Source organism: Ambystoma mexicanum, chromosome 10 (assembly GCF_040938575.1).
Source record: "Ambystoma mexicanum isolate Mex_15411 chromosome 10, UKY_AmexF1_1, whole genome shotgun sequence".
NCBI classification, from domain to species: Eukaryota; Metazoa; Chordata; class Amphibia; order Caudata; family Ambystomatidae; genus Ambystoma; species Ambystoma mexicanum.
Genome location: NC_090932.1, coordinates 1,473,500,206 through 1,473,518,830, shown reverse-complemented (window position 1 = coordinate 1,473,518,830; position 18,625 = coordinate 1,473,500,206). Strand labels below are relative to the sequence as shown.

Genomic DNA, 18,625 nt, shown 5'->3' with positions numbered 1-18,625 from the left:
TAAGTAGGATATATTGTTATTTGCTGAAATCCAGTTCAAAGTTGGCTGACATACCCGTCATTAGTGTTTGCATATGTGATGTCACGAGCAGAAAATGGCAGGGCTCAATTTATCGTGGTTTGACTTTGGCGCTGCTGTACTTCTAGCCGCTATAAAAACTGGAAGATTGGCTACGTTTTGTGCTGCAATTGGAATTTCCCTAAATGAAAGCTTTTCACTGACCATTATTTCTTTTTAAATAGGCCAACTTAACTAGAACGCCCCTTTAAGCCACGTTTGTTCACTTAATTTCAACTTCTTTTAAATGACGATATACAATATAACAGTAATCCCCGGCATTGCCTTTGCACTGGACCTGCATCATGTGCCCCAATTTGGCGGGGGGGGCTTAGGGCCATAGGCTCTGGCAAATCCCATACCACTCCAGAGGCAAAATTAGCCTGGCCATTATACCCATTGGGGGTCTGAGCCAGTGGCCACTCTGCCAAAGGCATGGCCTTCAGCCTTACCCTGGTCCCTTCCAACCCATACAGTATGCAGCTGGGCCCAACCTGGGGCAGGCCGAGTGGCCGCTCCACCACCATTGTGGATTAGTTGGCCAGTATCCACTTAGCCCCAGGACATGCTCCAAAGCAGAGGCGTTGCTGGGGGGGCTCAGGAGGGGCTATAGTCTTTTGGTTGTAGCCCCAGGAAGAAGCTCAGGGGCTAAAACAAAAAGGCTAATTAGCCCCGAGTCCCAATAGCCCCCCCCCCAATCAGACCTACCAACACCCCTGCTCCAAAGGCCACCCCTTAGGCCCTGCCAAATCACCAAAGTGGCCACTTGTGCCCAGATGCAGTTAATTCTGCCCAGTTTCACTAGCGCTAGATCAATACCAATACAATTGTGGGTCTAAAGGATCACTGGGCATGGCCCTGCAGAATTTGAAGGATACTGCAAGCTCTCCTGCTGAGATCTGAAGCCCAGCCTTGGCCTTTGGGCCCAAATGTGTGGGTCCACACACATGCAATATGGTCTGAAAGCCTTTATTGTCCATATTCCAGTCCTCTTGCCCTCCTCCCTGTTGCAACACTAATAGGCAACCCATCAAAGCTGTAATATGCCCATTTTACACTTTCACCCCCAAAAAGGTCTCTGGTAATAATTTTGTGAACCACAAATGGCAGCCATTCGAAATAAAGCCCCCAACTATCCAATCTAGTTGACCTTCACCAGTTTAGGCAATCTCGGTTTGTGTTCCCCTAAAGTCCCAAACCCAAAGTAACCAATCTGGGAGAGCTGAATTGGCCATAGGCCTCTCCCCCACTACCTGGGAGTCTCAAATCCAAATGTGGTTAGACCTGCACCAAACTACATTAAAAGCATACAGTACGTATACCTTACACCACGTCTGTGGACACAGGCCGCAGGCACGGCCAAACACCCATTCACCGCAGAAAGCAAATATGGCTATGCCATTCTGGTATAGCAGCACACCTAACTGGCTACACTGAAACACTTCACATAGGTTGTTGTTCCGGTACGCTCATCGCTTGATGTGCTTTGCACCCTGAAGTAAAACGCACTAAGAAGAGGCATGTGTGACTGGCTGACATACCCCGGAGCAGATGTTGGGAGGGCGGGGGGTGTAGGCGAGAGTTGGTGTGCTGCTGCATACTGGGACCTTCTATGCTCTCTCGCCACCTGTCGGCTCACCCTGGTGTGGTGCAGTTTGTTGCGGTGCAAATATCTCGGAAACTGTGCATCCCACGGCCTTGAAATGTGGTTTTCGAGAGGGCCCCAGTTATGTTCCTCGTTTCGAGACCGATCCTTCTACTAGCACATTGATATTTCGCCGATTTCAGGCAACCATCCCACATGTGAAGGTGCTGAAATCCAAGGACAGGGGTATGGTGAACAAATGTCATGTAGCCAGTAATGTCTGGAGGGTCCGAACAGCCAACTATGCACAATTTGGTGCAGATTAGTGAAACAGTGTGGAATTAGCAAAGCTTTGCCAAGCCCCAAATCCACACATTTGGACTTTCACTAATAGAGGTTACAGTTTATGACCAAGCTTATATACACTCAAATATAATCTTCAATGTGTATGTTCAATAAGACCCCAGTAACAATACATCTACAGCTCAATACATATAACAAAAATTAGCAACCTAGCAGAGGGAGCCAGCCAGCCAGCCAGCCAGCCAATCAGGTGGCTAGGAATGCGGCCTTGAATCGGCGATGAAAACCAGTGTTCAATGCCGCCTGATGGCCGGCTCCCCCTGCCACCATCTTCCCCCACCCTCCGTTCCCCTTTCCCCCCCCCTCATTTCCCACCCTGCCTACTTAACTTATTGCAGCGGCGGCACTTGCCGCAGCTGCTCCATCTTGGCTCCCGCAGGCCGCCATGGAAAGGGAAGAAGGGCTCAGTACAGAGCCCCGCCTTCCCTTTCATGGTGGCCATCTTGCACAAGTATTTTCCTTCGCTCAACAGGACGCATGCGGCGTCTGTCCTGTTGAACGAAGGAAAACACTTTTTTTAGCGCCCCGAGTTACCGCTTTGACAACCTGGGATGCTTATAGCCTTAATCCCCGGTCCAAGGGTTGGAAGGGGGTGTAATGGCCCATATCCCTCGTTATCTGCCCTCGCTTCACTCGGGCTGATAACTTGTGCTGCTGGACCACTCCTCCCCACCCCGCCCCCCGGGTCCAGCACTTGGAGCGGGGGATTAACGCCATATTAATCAGCCTATGCAAGAAACGAAACGCATCTTATAATCAAGGTTCAAACTCATGCTACGGCATAACAAACTTGGTTCTCCTAACTACGTCAAAACAAACATGGTTCTCCTCAGGAAAAAAGAAAAGTGTATAAAACTTCCAGCTAGCTGTAATGCATGGTGTTAATAGCATTTCATATCCACATAAAAGTAAATCCTTTTTTTGCAGGTCAATGTAGTGGATATTATGCCTGTAAACTAATCTTTAAAAAGGTGAGCTTTATTTTTAATTTTTTGTTTGTTTATTTATCACACACTGCATTTGTCTTGGAAGCAGACACAGATTCTTTTAGTTAATTGGAGTTGCGCCAAGGTCTTCCAGTTGTAAATGTCCCCACTGCACTGCAAACTGCCTAAGAAATGCACTGCTGAGAACAAAAGAAAAGTAATTGGACAGACACGGACTCTGTTTAGAGTCAACATTTCGTCCCGTTCAGCGACTCTGAAGGTCACCAGGTCCCATCAGAAATTGCCTTGAATTTGGGGAAGGGCGAGTGAAAGGGGCTGGAGCCCAATTTGCACAACTGTGCAAGTAATGGCAGGGGCTAAGCAGGGCTGGTATAACTGGCTGTGTGGGGATTGTTCCTTTACATTAGAAGGCTGAGGTAAAAGGAGCCTGGATACAAGACAACGTAAACGTTTGCCAAAAAACAAGATATACTAATGTGTGATTTGCTAACATTCGCTTGTGCAAGTGCACTTGAAACCATGGGATCATACTTGTATAATAGCCAGAGTTACTACTGAATGTGTAAAATATATATACGTAAAGGTTCCATTTATGTTTTTTATACTACGCAATATTTTCATTCGTTTGTATGGCATAGCGCAGGCATGGAACGGTATTGCCTTTTCCGCAACCCCATCCTCTGCGTTATAAAAAGGCAAAAGCATTCATGCCAGTATGGCATTTTCATAGTAACGCAAATGCTTTGGATTCTTGTGGCATCTGACTGCTTTATACACCAGCTAAATTTGCAACCACTGCCTGTTGCAAAGTGAATAAATAAATGTGTACAGGTATTTTTGCCTGCACTTATGCTTTTTTTGCACTTCCTAGAGCAAAAAATAAAAATCGCATTCAAGGGATCCGTTTGCACTCAAGGGTATATGTAACAAGTCCCTTCCATGCAATTTACATTTTAAAGTACGATATGGGGTACACATTCAGCACCAGAATGATATTAACTGAGCGTCAAACAAGGCCAATACTGCGAGATTAAAGCTGGCTGATGGATGAGACCCATTGAAACATGCAGGCCAGCCCAAAACACTTACTTTCCAATGCGAGGACGAATTAATGTGAAAAGTGGGCCTCGCTCAACATTACCAAAATGGAAAGGCACCCAGGTGAAGAAAAGTGTACCTTATGACTTAATACTGCTGAATGTCATCAATGGATTCCAAAAGACATGTGTTGCTGCATATGGCGACTTCATGTAAAATGAGAAAAGGCACATTTTGACCGAGAATAACAAAACAGCAGCATGATCCACGAGACTGCGATGCATTCAAATGTTGTACATTTTGTAAATAAAAAAGGAATAGTGACATATCTTAAAGTGAAGCCGAGTGACATATTACATTTAACACGAACAGAAACTTACTTTCCAACACACAAACCGACATTATTTAAATGGAAAAGGCCTACTTGATTTTAAAATGGACACCGGTTTTCCATGTTAAACTGTGGCCCACGTTTGGTTCAGGATAAAAACTCATGTCTTTTCAACTGTTAGATTAAGGAAATATACTTATCCATGGAAAGAAGGCCCAAATGCAATGTATAGAAATAAAATGTATGACACGTAAAACACACCTTTTGATTTAAAAGACACTACTTTCATCTTGCAAACGTGATTGTAGTTTGCTTTTGCAGCTCCCCATTGAACTGCTGGATAGCATCTGGATCTTTGGGGCAATGCATACCAGGAATGCAGGTCTTAGCAAATTGCTAAGAAATACAATTTTCAGAGATCGAAAACATGGAAGGGGTCAGAAAAGGGAATACCGGCTTCACATTTCAGACTACTTTTACAATACCAATAATACGTGCCTCAGGTTTCAACAGGCCTAATGGACTAAATTGCTAAACTGGGACAAAATAGAGCCATGCAGATGTCCAGGTCATGTGACTTGGAGAAACAAAACTGCCTGGGTTTCGAAAAGTGAAACTGAAGATTCTATATTAATGTAAAACTATGGAATAATGCAGGACTCACTTTCCTTGATAAAAAAAGAGCATTTTGAGCCCCATTAGGCTCATCCAGGACTCATATTAAAGATCACAAAATGCCTGTCAGTTTCTGTCAGTTTTATGTAAATATCAACATCATGCAATGTGGTTAATTTGTGCTAGAGATAAAAATGGGATTGTGACTCCTATAAATGACAGAAATCAAAATCTTGGTGAGTGGATAGAATGTAAAATTAATGTGCGTTTTGTGAAGTTTGATGTTCATAACTATTTGGCTCAGGAAGGGCATGCCGTGGTCAAAGGAGGATCCCCAGACCCGGCATACATTGCTGAATCAGAAAATATATATTGTATGGTGGTGCTCTGTAAATTGAAGAAAGTTAAAATTCAACTTTAAAAAGATGCACTTCTCTCCTCCACTCATTATCCATAATCTGGACCTCCTAGCACTTGCCCTGTTGGCTGGCAGAGGCCGGACTAGAGAGGTGGGGGAGAAAATGAACTTTCAATCCAATGCGTGGGAATATTCATAATGTGGATGTGTCATGAGAACTATATAATAGCATTACCCTATGGCCCAGGGGAGGGACTGGAGAGAAAACAGAGGGAGAGAGAAAGAGGAGGGTGGAAAGAGACAAACGGAGAGAGAGGGAGTCCAAAGAAAAGGAGGAGGAGACAGACACAGACTTTTACTGAAGACTTTTGCTTGGAAAACTGGGAGCCCTATCTGAGGGAGACAGCCTACAAACAAGAATGGGCCCTGCTGAGAATAGCAGAGTTGTCCATACATGTGGTGTGAGCCGTGCTACCTGTTCCCAAAAGAGGGACCTAAAACCTGTCTGGCCTCCTGAGCTAATAAAAGACCTGGCATGTAAGTAGACATATCCCAATGCTATTAAATGTGTGGGGAAACTACCAGTCTTAATCCTTTCCCATAATTGTGTGTGGGGGGCGGCTGTGTAGACCCAGAACCCATTTGAATAATAATTCAATTAATTCCCCTATAGAAACATCGCAGAATGATGCTTGTTAAAATTCAAAATTTACAAATCTCATTCCCAGTTCAAGGACTGCAGCCTATAAAGTAATTGGTAACTATTTTTTTCATTCAACCCCAGACTTCCTTTAAGGAACGAAATTCTCCATTACCCATTTCTCCAGACTGGTTCTGTGAACAAAGTGGTCCCTGGCTCAAAACGAAAATCCCAACACCCTGCATTCCCTTTGAAAGTGAATGGTCTGAAAACTAATGTTCCCATTTATTCCAAATCCCCAAACCCTTGCCTTTCATTTGAATGTGCTGTGTTCCCAAACAAATGTTACCATCGATTTCATTTCCCAAACCCGGTCTTTCAAATAAAGCCAAATGAAGTTCCCAAAATATTCCCACTCCCTAAACCTTGCCATCAAACCAAGGGGTGTCACATGTAACTGATGCCGGGTTGGGGTGCTGGGAGAAAAGAGCATTTTTTAAAATTAATAAATTAAGCAAAGTGTGAATCTCCAGTTAAAGGAAATGCACCCCGAAATGCACTCCTGGAGAGTGGACAAGTAATACTCATAGCAGAAACGTTTGAGACTGCTTTGGGTTAAAGAACGAAGAAAACGTGTTGATTTTAAATGACTGTTTCCAAGCGTTCCTATGCGATATGCACTGCGATTTAAAAATAAACATGTGTTCATAGAAATTGAAATGTTATGTTATTCAGAAATATCTGCTGTTGAATGAGAAGTACATTACCTATGCACTAAAGATTGTGTTGTGCCACAGAGTCGGTGGCTTGTGATGTAGCTATTATTAATTCTGCAATTTAAAATAAATCTATATATGCATCTATATATTCACTCAAAAAAAAAACTGAGGGGACGTTATGGTTCACAGTAAAACCGAAAAACACTTCACATTCGCCAATTATGGTAAGCTAAGCAACCATAACTCACGTGACCTATGTGCATTGCTAAGACTAACACCCAGGACATGAAAGATAACATCACAAAAGTAATTGATGACATCAAATCTCTGGCTCCCCCTTTTTTCCTTTACTGACATATCTATGCCATATGGTTTTTTTCAGTAACAGTCAGGAACTAAAAATTGAAAATGTACTATATATTTGTAGACATCCTTCAAGTATGTTATTACAGTAATTCCCTTAGGGTCCAGTCACATCATATGAAACATATACATAGGGGAAGATACAAACTTGAAAGACAGAAATCCTTTCTGTGCATGAAGATAATCAGTAGGGTTATCAGAACTGTCTGATAGTTCTGGTGTTTTTTTTTTATTACTGTATTTTCCCTGTAAATGCTCATATTTGTATATATTTTACTCACACTACTTTCCTTAGGGTCCAGTCAAATCATTTGATACATATGCATAGGATAAGTAGCAGCTTTGAAACAGAGCAATGATTTCTCTGTATAAAGATAATCAGTTACGTTAGTAACACTTTCTGCTACTACTGCTGCTTTTTTCCTTACTTCAATTTCCCTGTATATACTCATATGTATACGTGTTGTTGTCTTTGTGTTTTATCTGTAATAATGCATTTAAGTATTAGCTACTTGTTACACGTTTCACAGTACGCAAAACTCTAATAAGAAAGCAGTTATTTCAATATTCAACATGGAAATATTATGAATATTGCACCTGCATCATGTATGCTGCACACACTGCCTATGTTTCTGCATGAGTAGCTTAGTATACTGACAGAACTTCATTATAGAATGCTATTTATATCAATGCATTGCTTAATGCACTGAGTAGCACATTATATTTATTCCAATTACCCTTGACACGTTTTGGTCAACATTATAATAAGAATCCCTTCTACAGAGTTTTCATAAAAATAAATACACGTGATGTCATCAATGACATTTGTGATGCCATCTTTCATGTCCTGGGTGTTAATGTTAGCAGTGCAAAGTGGGGAGGGAAGGTATGGTTGCTTAGCCTACCATAACTGGCGATTTTCAGGGGTTTTCCGGTTTTACCTCGAACCATAATGTCACGGGTTATAACGTTTTTTTTAGTGAATTTCACAGGTTTTTAGAAGTGCAGCTTAACCATAACGTCCCCTCAACAAAGTTTTTTTTGAGTGAATTTTACAGGTTTTTAGTAGGTCAAAGTATAATGACATTTTAATAAAAAATAAAAAAAATTGTATTGAATGTCAGATTTCCAGTAGGGCAACGTAACCAGAACGTCCCTTTAGCAAGGTTCTTTTGCTAAACAGTATACACCTTGCGAAGAATGCGACATCACAATATGCTGGCGTACAGCACGGTGACGTGTCCCTTTCACGCACGCATCCACTGGCAACCCTGGAATTCCCCGGGCTCGCCCTTGTCCCTCAACCCCATCCCATTCCTCAGTCAGGTTCCGGGACTCACGTGTGCAGCCCTTGACTTCCCGTGTTCCAGCACGGTTCATCCGCAACGGTACACACTCTCGATTGCGCCCGTTCCACTGGCATATCCCCTGGCGCCTGAGAGATAGACTATCCTGCGGTTTGCTTCCGCGTCGTGTGACTAGCGCTTCCCGCTCACGTGACTCCAAAACCCGTTCACGTGATGCGGTCGCGCGTCACGTGACAAGGAAGTAGTTCCGGTAGCACCAGCATTTAAACAGTCGTCCGGACACTTGATGCTTCACAGCTGTTCGTTACGACTCTGTCTGGCGTTTTGAATGCGATCGTTGTTTGGATTATGGAACTCAACCTTAGCTTATGAACAAGGACTTCTTTTGGAAAACCCATTGGTTATTGGCGTCTTGGATGAACATTGATCATTGACCACGGACTGTTTCTTGGATTGTATTTGGATTATCCCTTGGCACCTTGGTCTTCTGATCCTCTTAACTCTGTTCAAATTACCTGGATCTGGATCCTTTTGATCAGGTGGGCTTAACTACCACACTCCTAACTGGGCTCATTTCTCCGCATTGGGGAGCGCTGCCCCTGTGAGTCCTGGAACCTCCAACCCTAAAGGGTCAGCAGCGCCATCTCTACCCTTTTTTGGTAACCACACTTGTTTATACTGTCTTGCTTATTGTGATTACTGTTTTTGGCTGGGTACTTAACCGGTGATTTCTTTGCAGTGGCTTGGGGTCTCCAGAAGTTCGTGGTTCCGGAAGTATCATGTCCCACCTGTGGCCTCAAGGGTTGCACAGGGAGTGACTTGGACTCGCTCTGTCCGACACTTGGGGACGGAGGTTTCTTCTGCCTACACGACAGTCAAGTCGCAACAGTCCCAGAATCAGTACACACTTAACAGTAAGATCTATGCCTCGTGGACAGTGTGGAAATAGATTTTATATTGATGTAGTAACATCCACCTTCAGCATTTCCCTTACACAGCGCCAACACATATTGGTATGCAGCGATTACCATTACACTTGACATATTTTTAGCAAAAGTTCTACTTATCTGAAAATGACATCAGCTAAAGCCATCCCTCCTCCCCAAGAAACAGCAGCGCTGCTGTAATGAAGAAGCATGAGAAACAGTGCCGCTAACTTGCAAATAACACGCAAGTTATTTAAACAATAGTTTGATGTAATATGATGTGGTGGTTCTGGCCAGGGCCTAGAGTTTTAGGAGTATGGCGTACGGCCTACAGCCTGCGGACATGCACCAAAGACTATGTCCTGGCCACAAACACCACAGTATATCGCACCCATTCTCGCTTGTAACTTCATTACGTAGAAATATGGTCTGCCATGCACCCAAGACTCTAGGCCCTGGCCACAACCACTGCAGCATATCACACCCATGGGGGTGTATAAATTAGTAGCACAACCATACAAACAAAAATGGTAACTACAGCATGTACCCAATTGTAATGTTCGCTAACACCACGCGTGTCCTTAGAACAGTTTGAAGTTGCCTGCGCACAGCACGGAATGAAGTACTATCATTATTAGACCCCTCATTTTCAGTACTTAAACATTCTGGACAACGCGGTTATGGCGAATACATCATTAACACCTGCCTGCCAAACAAGTACAGTATTTCACCCATCTCATACGCTCTGAACCTCCCCAAGCACTGTAGGAGACCAAAACAGTTTCAGAAACAGCATTGCGCCTTTGGTGGCGACCGTGCTGTTGTCGGATACAAGATGTCGGGCGCATCCACACATTCTGACGCACATCACGGCTCGCTGCAGCCAATCGGCGAAGACGTCGCATGTCCGCGGTCATGACGCCACCCCCTGGCCAATCGGCATCTTGTCCGCGGAGTGAACAGGGAAGTGTGACCGCGGAGCGGACATAGATATCACTAATTTTTTTAGACATATTTTTGGGTCGTTTTAAAGGAACTACTGGATGGATTGTCACCAAATTTACAAAAGCACGCTTTCGCGACCAAGCCCCTGGCCCTGCCGCAAATTTGGTGAAAATCCGTCCAATGGTTTGACCTGTAGGTGTGCGCAAAGTTTTTCCCCCATTCGGTCTATGGGGGGAAAAAAAAAAAAAAGACGTTTTGGGATCCCACCCATAACTTTTGCCCCCCTGCACCAAACATCACCAAACTTTGCAAAAACATTCGGCGTGACCCATATACTATTCTTGCAAGGTTTGGTGAGAATTCGTCCAAGGGGACCGGAGTTATAAGCCACCCAAAAAGTGCTCTTCCTATGGAAACAGCAACTTAACCATAACTACACAGCCATTACCGTGGCTGTTATATATATATATATATATATATATATTTTTTTTATTATTATTTTTTTTAATTTCTATGCAGCGGCCTGGTTCCTTGCTTATTGGTGCACAGGGGAAGGAAGCCGAGTGGTATTATACAGGTCGGGAATTGACCCAAATAAGAATCAGTTCAGCGGCTGGTTAAGCAACACCTTGATTAGGGAGGCAGGGCACTCCCTAAGCTGACAGTAGCCGTCCAATAAATTGTTACAAGGACCCCCATAATTTCTTAAGGTGCTCAAATCCCAGTGCCTAACAGGGTTCGAAATTATGGGGAGCTGGGAGCCATTTACCTCTTGCGTGTAGCCTGGAAAAGCCTGGTTAGCTTGACAACAGCTACCAGGAGCTACTTTTGGCTCCCCAGGCCAACTGATGCCAAACCAACACACCTATGTGACTTTAAGTTGTGCGTTTGGGACAATTTATAAATAAACATTACGACATAGCTATATGACATATAAAGCATAACCGGTCATAAATAGTGGACTAGATGAAATGCCACCTTATGTGGATGTGTGATGTATGGAAGGCTATGTACTAGCACCTAGTCCCGCCGTTGTAGCTCATGGTCACTGGTTGATGCTGTATACGGAAGAGCTGCTTTAGCTCCTGCTTAACTAATATCAATTTCGAGCACAGTAATGATTTTTTTTCATGCCATCATTATTTTGCAATCTAGGACTTCCATTCAGGATGTGGAAGTATTTGCACAGTCAGGTTGCTTCAATATGGGATTTGTATTTTTCAAATAAACACTACAAGACAGTATTAATGTAGTCCTTGAAAGCCAAAACGTACATATTTGTACTAAGTAGTGTCCAGAAGATATTTTGTCAAGTGCCCAATTTGCAAGGGGGGGTAATAAAAAAAAATAAAACAAGAAATCACAGGTTCACTGCTTAAACAAAGTGTGTAATCTCACTGTGACTTAACTGGAAAAAACAGAGCCCTTGGAAGTGATTAAGTTGACACCATAAAAAAAAAATAATAAAGACTGTCTTACAGTGAAGCAGAGGTCATGATTTTGTGTCTCCTTGTGCTCCTCCATTATTGGTCCTCGGGGGCCGCCCAGCTAGAATTACATTATTGATGCAGTGGCCATGCCTCAGTTCCCATATGCCTTACTTTGACAGGCAGAAATATATTCTCATCAGCCAATTACTGGACCAAAAGACTATAGCATAGCGAACTGACATTAATTTGCTGTCCTCTTGCTGCCAGTCTCGAAGTTGCCTAGGCCTTTCAGCGTAATACCACAAACTAAAGCGAGTGAAGCTCTTTGCTGTGGCCAGCTATGCCATGTTATTGAGTCTTACATAACACACCTTCTCCATTTTTCAGTTTCTTGGAGCTTCAGGATCTGTAAGTGGCGGGCTATTGGAATAACAGGGTAGGGCAAGGATTCTTTGTGGCAATGTTGATGTGCGAAGATCTGAAAAGATAAGGATGTCTGTAGTTTTGTGACTTGTTTAGGAGCAGTGGTTAATTTGCGTTCAAGGTAAATTGTTTGTGTGGTTGACTGTAGGGGTCTGTCGGAGTGTTGTTTAAAGAGTGGAGAGTTGTATTGGTTCATCTGTGGTGGGTTGGTGCAGTGTTTAGGGAAATGTGGTGTTGACATTTGTCTTCAGTTAATGTACATTCCATTGTGTGTAAACTATGTTTCGTTTCTGGAGTTGGGTGTTGAGATGGCTTGTGAGGCTCGGCGATGCTATGTCAGCTAAACCTATTCCACGACAAAAATCCAGGGACCACAGTATCTAGTCAGTTTCCCGAGACCTGCCTTCCGACTGCCCACTGATAGCTTATAGACACGATTTTCGTACAATGCAGCTAAATATGCATCATGAACTAATAACTAATGAATCCAACCACGCACCACATCAGAGCCACAGCAATACCATGCTGACAGTTACCTTCAAACCATGAATTTTGTATTTTAAACAGATCATGTTTTTGGGAAATGTCACTGACAATAGCACCATTTGTTGCTAATTTGACCCTAGTTTCCAAAAAACATTACTTTAGGAAACCGGGAATGGGGCACCATACAAGTAAATTTACCCCACCCCCACAAACTCTGAACGTAGCCCCTCCCCTACCATTTGATGCGTTAGCCCTCCCACCCCCTGAAGTTATTCTTGTTGTGCACCTGCCAGTTCCCTCCGCATATCCAAGAGGCACTTGCAAACCCTAGCTTCCACTGCCCGACCCCAACCATAAACATCTCCTTCAGTGATTGCAGAACACACCTCCATGACTCCCGTTTTCCTTCCCCACCATCTCCTTCTCCGTTATCTCCTGCCTTCCCTAGTCGCTGACACCATCTCTCCTCTACTTTGCTTCCACACGGGAGGGGTCAGAAATGTAAGGCGGACAACTTTGTGAAGGTTTTTCAATAGACGCCATTTTATTAACTCAAAAGTTTGGATAACACCTCATTTTCCCTCCCTTGATGAGGATTTTCCTGCATAAAATAAACCATTGCTGTTGGTACTCTTGTACAGAGAGGAATTGCCATAGCATTTAGGTGCTGGACTGCCCATGTGGGCGGGACAAAGACCGATATGCAAATGGATATTTCCCCATCTGTGAAAGGCACAGCGAGCAAAAAGTGTGTGCTGCAAACTCTCATCCCAGAACAGGCATCATGCCATGTTCATTCTAGAGAGGAGCGCCCATTACCTTTTTTTAAAATAAACTATGGAAAAAACTAACAAAAGGTTTCTCACACAACATATACTAACTTATCAAGGTAATATATGGCAGTTCAACAATAACCCAATGCAATTCAGATCACCATCAATGTTTTCTCCTTCCAATCTTGGTGAATTCTGCTTCCCCAGATTTAAGCAGGATTTTGTTCAAAAGTTCGGGGAATCCGGTCTCTTAAAGTTTCAGCTCAAGTCTTTGTTCCACTTTGATAGTAAACGTTCTAAGATCGTATTCAACCAACAGTTCATAAGTATTTAACAAATTTCCCTCCTTCTCTTTGTGACAGACCTTTAAACAACATCTTCTAATCAGCCTAGAATAATTCCTTTCTTCTTTGGTTTCAACAACAAAAAGGTCTGTTATAATATTTCAGCCATAGTACACAAAACCACTTGGTTGACAACTTGAAACACTTCTGTAGCAGTTCACACAACTCTTGTTCAATGTTATTAACTGGTCAGGATGCTCCTGCTTTAATTCACCAAAACACACTAATGATTCTTCAACTGCCTCAATATTGTTAACCACACTACAGTACTTTATTGGCTTCCACCTTATCCATTCACCTGCCAGGCTTATCACGACAAAGTTGTTTGTACTGGTGTACTCTCCTGCCAGCACAGATCAAAGTACTATGACACTCTCTGACCTGATGTACTCTCCTGACACGTCAGAACAAACTACTACTTGTAGGTACTTCAGTGGTAAAGGTTAAACAGGTTAGTAATGTCTTGTGATTCACAATTTCAAGTATATGAAATGCTTTAAGGGAAAAAAAACATATTGGTGCTATTTATTACACCTCTGTATCTGCCACACTCTCTGCAGGTTATGCTCCTCTCGCTCTGAATATTCTCTTTCAGAACGGCAGCAGGCCTGCCATTCTCATTTCTCCCCTTTCTGTCAACCAACTGCTGATGATGATTCTGTACTAACACTTCCTAGGTTTTGGCAATGTGGGCTTAAACCATTTTCCTTTTGAGACCACCTTTCTAGAGGAGCAACTGTCTTTCGGTGCTCAATATCTTAACCACCTTCTTTTGGCTTGGGCAATTCTGGTTCTTTTATAATTGCCTAGGTTTACTTCTCTTTTGGCGTTGGTAATGATGGTTTCTCTTTTCTTCTCTAGGTTTATTGTCCTCTTTTGTTGTTGGCTCTCATTAGGCCTCACAAGGTCACTGGTTCAGCATTGAAATATCGCCCTCTCTGGTTGTTGGATCTCCCTCAGGCCCACAATGTCACAATCACACTTCTCTGGTAGGACTATCCAGTTCTTAATGTGCCCTCTGCACCTTCTTAAATCAGCTTGAGTCACATTAGAAGTATTAATCTGCTTTGTGTTAGTTCAACATTCAAAAAGGTAACTTATTCTGCTTTAACACTACTTTGTTAATCTCAATTTTGAGATTCAATTGCCTGACAAATTTCGACAAGCCAAAACATTTTCTTTCAAATTACTTAACGCCATTTCCGGACCCAAAAATGAGAATGGACTTCTTAAGAATAAGATTGAATATAGTAAAAAAAATAGGGGAAATTCCGTCTGCAAGAGGCAAGCAACTTCTTCCCACTCCTTGCAACCTAAATGTATCTCAATCGTTATATCACATCTTAATATCATGCAAAGGAACAAGAGAAATTTGTGAAAAACGATTGGGTCAGTCTGTAGACCATAATATGTGGCTTACGAGCAATTCTTTTTGGGAACGTCTCATTGCAGGCCATGAAAGACTGCTTGCAATTGAAGTTGTGAAGTTGACTTACATAGAAATGGAACTACATTAGATGTATGAATTTGTAAATTCCTCTTAATAGGCGAGTATGCTTGTTAAATTGTAGATGAAATGTTTTAAATGTGTAAAAGTCAATGGTTGGCATACGCACACTAAAAAAATATTTGTTTTAAAATTGCCTGGACTTTGCAAACAAGCGGTTAAGGAGCCCTCTGTGGTCACAATGTAACAGTGAACTCACCGGGTCTGGCATGCGCGTCCGGTCACCTCGCTGCCTCCAGGTCTTCTACTTTGGGTTCCCTGCACGGCCTGGCAATCCCCTCTGCACAGCTTCCAGCAGCCCGCTTCTGTGAGTTTCAGAGCTCTCCCGGATCCCACAGCAATTCAGAACTCCTTCGCCTCCTTTGCTCGTCAGAAAATCTGCAAAATGGTATGCCTTCTGCAACTGCAAACAAGCCTCCGAGACCCGCTCTGGACTGGCATCACACTTCTGGAGGTCCCGGCGTCTTCGCTCACATCTGCCTTCTGCTTCCACGTGGAGAATACAAAACTGCTCCATCTGCTACTACTGTTATCCCGTTCTCCTGCTCTAAAGGCCTGCACCTGAAGGGGCTTTTTATGCACCTTCCAGTCCTCCGTTGTCGGTCATTCTTCCTGATTAACTGCAACCTACAGTCTTGTGCATCTGCAGTCTTCTTTCTCGTCCCAGTACTCTGGGAACTATGGGACTTAAACCCCAATGTAAAATGTGGTTGTTACAGTGAAATTAAACATCATTAAGTTCACTACTCTTCTCACATATATTATCACATGGAATCCCATAATGGTTACACAAAGTTTGTGGCATTATTAAAGAATGGGATTTCGCAGGGTTTAAATTGGTAGCAGTTACAAACAATCTTCCTTATTTCTCTGGGACTTATAAAAGCGCCACACTTCTATAAATGTCAATAACCCTTAAAGCAGTGATCCCCCCCCCCCCAACATGTAGCTTGGGAGCAACATATTGCTTGTGGGGTCCTAAATTATTGCTCGCCAGTTGCTCTGGGCCATGGTGTGGAGGCCTAGAAGGAGGTTCTGAGGGTTTATAGTGATAAAATCGAAAAAAATAAAATCTCGAAAAAAAAAAAAAAGGTCGAAAAAAAATTAGAATTTCTTTTTTATGCCTTTTTTTATTCGAAATGGGGGGGTTCCCCCCCCCAAAGCCCCCTTTTTTTTAACCCATTTTTTTTTTAATCCCGGACCCCAAAATAAATATATAATTAAAAAAAAGAGTAATTCGACTTTATTTTTCCCCCCCGAGATTTTTTTTTCGACCTTATTGTCATTCGAGATTTTTTTTTTCGAGATTTTGACCGACCACCGGTTCTGAGGGGATGAGACCTCAGTAGCAGTATAGCCAGGACAGAGTCCCAGGCTGCGTGAGAATGTTGACAAATGTCCTCCTGCGGTTCCAGTTAGTTATTTTTGTAAATGCAAGATTTGAGTTTGTTGCCACCATGTAAATTATATTTCAGTACATGTCCTTACTTATTATAGCAGTGTCAATGTTAAAACCCTGTCATCTTCAGATACTTTTCCCAGCTGACAAATGTATTCATGAGCTAAATTGAACCACATTCACATGTTTGTGTCCTGGAGATAATTGTCATATTTTGTTCCTTTGTACAGCTAGGAGGATAATGGACAAATAAATGGCATGCATACTCAACCTCCCTTTATTAAAAAATGTGCAGGCCCTGATAAGATTTTGAGATGGGAGTATTTTACTCCCTATTTTTACACTTTGAGCGTAAATGTGATTTCAAGAGAGTAAAAATGACTTTTCTCCTTTGCAAGAGAGTAAAATGTATGTGACATCCAGCCGACGTATGGAAATCATTGCTATGCGGCAGCCTTCTGCATTGTGACAGAATACACCTTTCCTTATTTCTCTAATGTTTGGCCATTTGATCTCTCCTGTATATATTTAAATGTTGAAAGCGTTCTGGCTTCTGTCAAGTAACCTGACCTTTTCACTGCCTTCTGCTCACAACTTGTGTGTAAATGTACACAGAAAAATAATAAAGCTGTCGTATTTACAAGATTTTCATGCGTAAAAACGCCTAGTACGCACCTTATCTGGAGGCCTGGGTCCTGCTTTTTGTACAAGTGAGGTTTGTGTTTGATGCCACCATGCACTATAGTTACCTGAAATATTACTTTTAGTGTCACCTATATTTATTATTACATAGTGTCCTAGTAGAAAAATTATCGGCGTTTGCTACTCTGTCCATCTGGCATGTGGATAATCGGCATATACAAATTAATGTGTCATAATGAAATCCAATTAAGTTACTTTTTATATATTTAAATTAAAAAGAATTCATCCAAAAACCCAATTAACACTACCACACACCTCTATGAAGTGGGCATCAAATGCTAAAAGTTTTGGCCAATGTTTGCGACCAAGTTTTGTGTAAAAACCTCCATTTGGGCAGAGAAAAGAGGGATCAAACCCTTCAGGACAATATTATTTTATTCCTAACCAACTTTTCACCAATGTAACAGGCCCAAGCGCTTTAAAATTTTCTATTTGCCACTACATGCCAAAATAATTCTTGGGAGGTAGCCTCCAAAGACCCAGTGAAGTGATCTGTAAGGCCTACCGTGTACTGACTAGTATTACTCATACAATCAATATTTAATCATGTTCCTCCATTAAGCTAGCAACATTTAAAAACATGCATCATATTTTATAAAATTCAAAGAGAACACGCCCAAAATTAAAAAAGCAGCTTTAACATATTCAAACAAGTTATATAAAAACCTGACCCTTAGAATTAATTATATATAAACATTGCTTCCATGCATGCACATGCTGATGCCAAACACTGAAACAATGACAAATTAACAGAAATTGAACCAAATCTTCATTGAACCCCATTTTGCAGGCACACTTGGTGCTTCCTCGTGCACGCCATCATTTGAGGGCTGGGTAAATTTAAGCGTACCTTTAGGATCAGCCTCCTGCATTCTGGGGATCTTATTTCACAGATTTGTCCTTGCCGTCAAATTTGTATACGCAAGTCAGCACATACAGCTAAAGAGGGCAGCTTATATATATTTTGGACAAGTACCTCTTTCCCAAAATCGGACAAGTTCTTGCTTAAGAGCTATTTTGAGTTGGCAAAGTGCCAAATACTGTTATATTCCACCCCCCATCCTAATCTTTACATTCATTTCAAAACCAGCTACAAGGTTTCACCCTTTTCCTGAACATAATTTGGTCATATTTCATTTAAAACTATAGCTCCCAAAATAGTAATTTGTGTATAGCAGGCCCTGTTGCAGACCTGCCGGCGCTAAAATGGCTGCATCATCGGCATAAAGAAGCATGCTATAAAATGCCCCCTTCAGAGGAGGGTGGGTTAACTTTCCTAAGAGAAGTAGTGAAGTCAAAGTAGGAAAAGAATACATTGGGGCCAACTAATGTCTCTGCTTTTCACCTTTATTGGTGGGGGACAAACA

The 18,625-nt window shown here is 42.4% G+C and overlaps 1 protein-coding gene across 1 annotated transcript in view; it reads right to left on the bottom strand.

The window, feature by feature from the left end:
* The window catches only part of P2RX7 (purinergic receptor P2X 7), a 356,033-nt gene that overhangs the window by 330,428 nt on the left and 6,980 nt on the right, over positions 1–18,625 (bottom strand). The window lies entirely within an intron of this gene.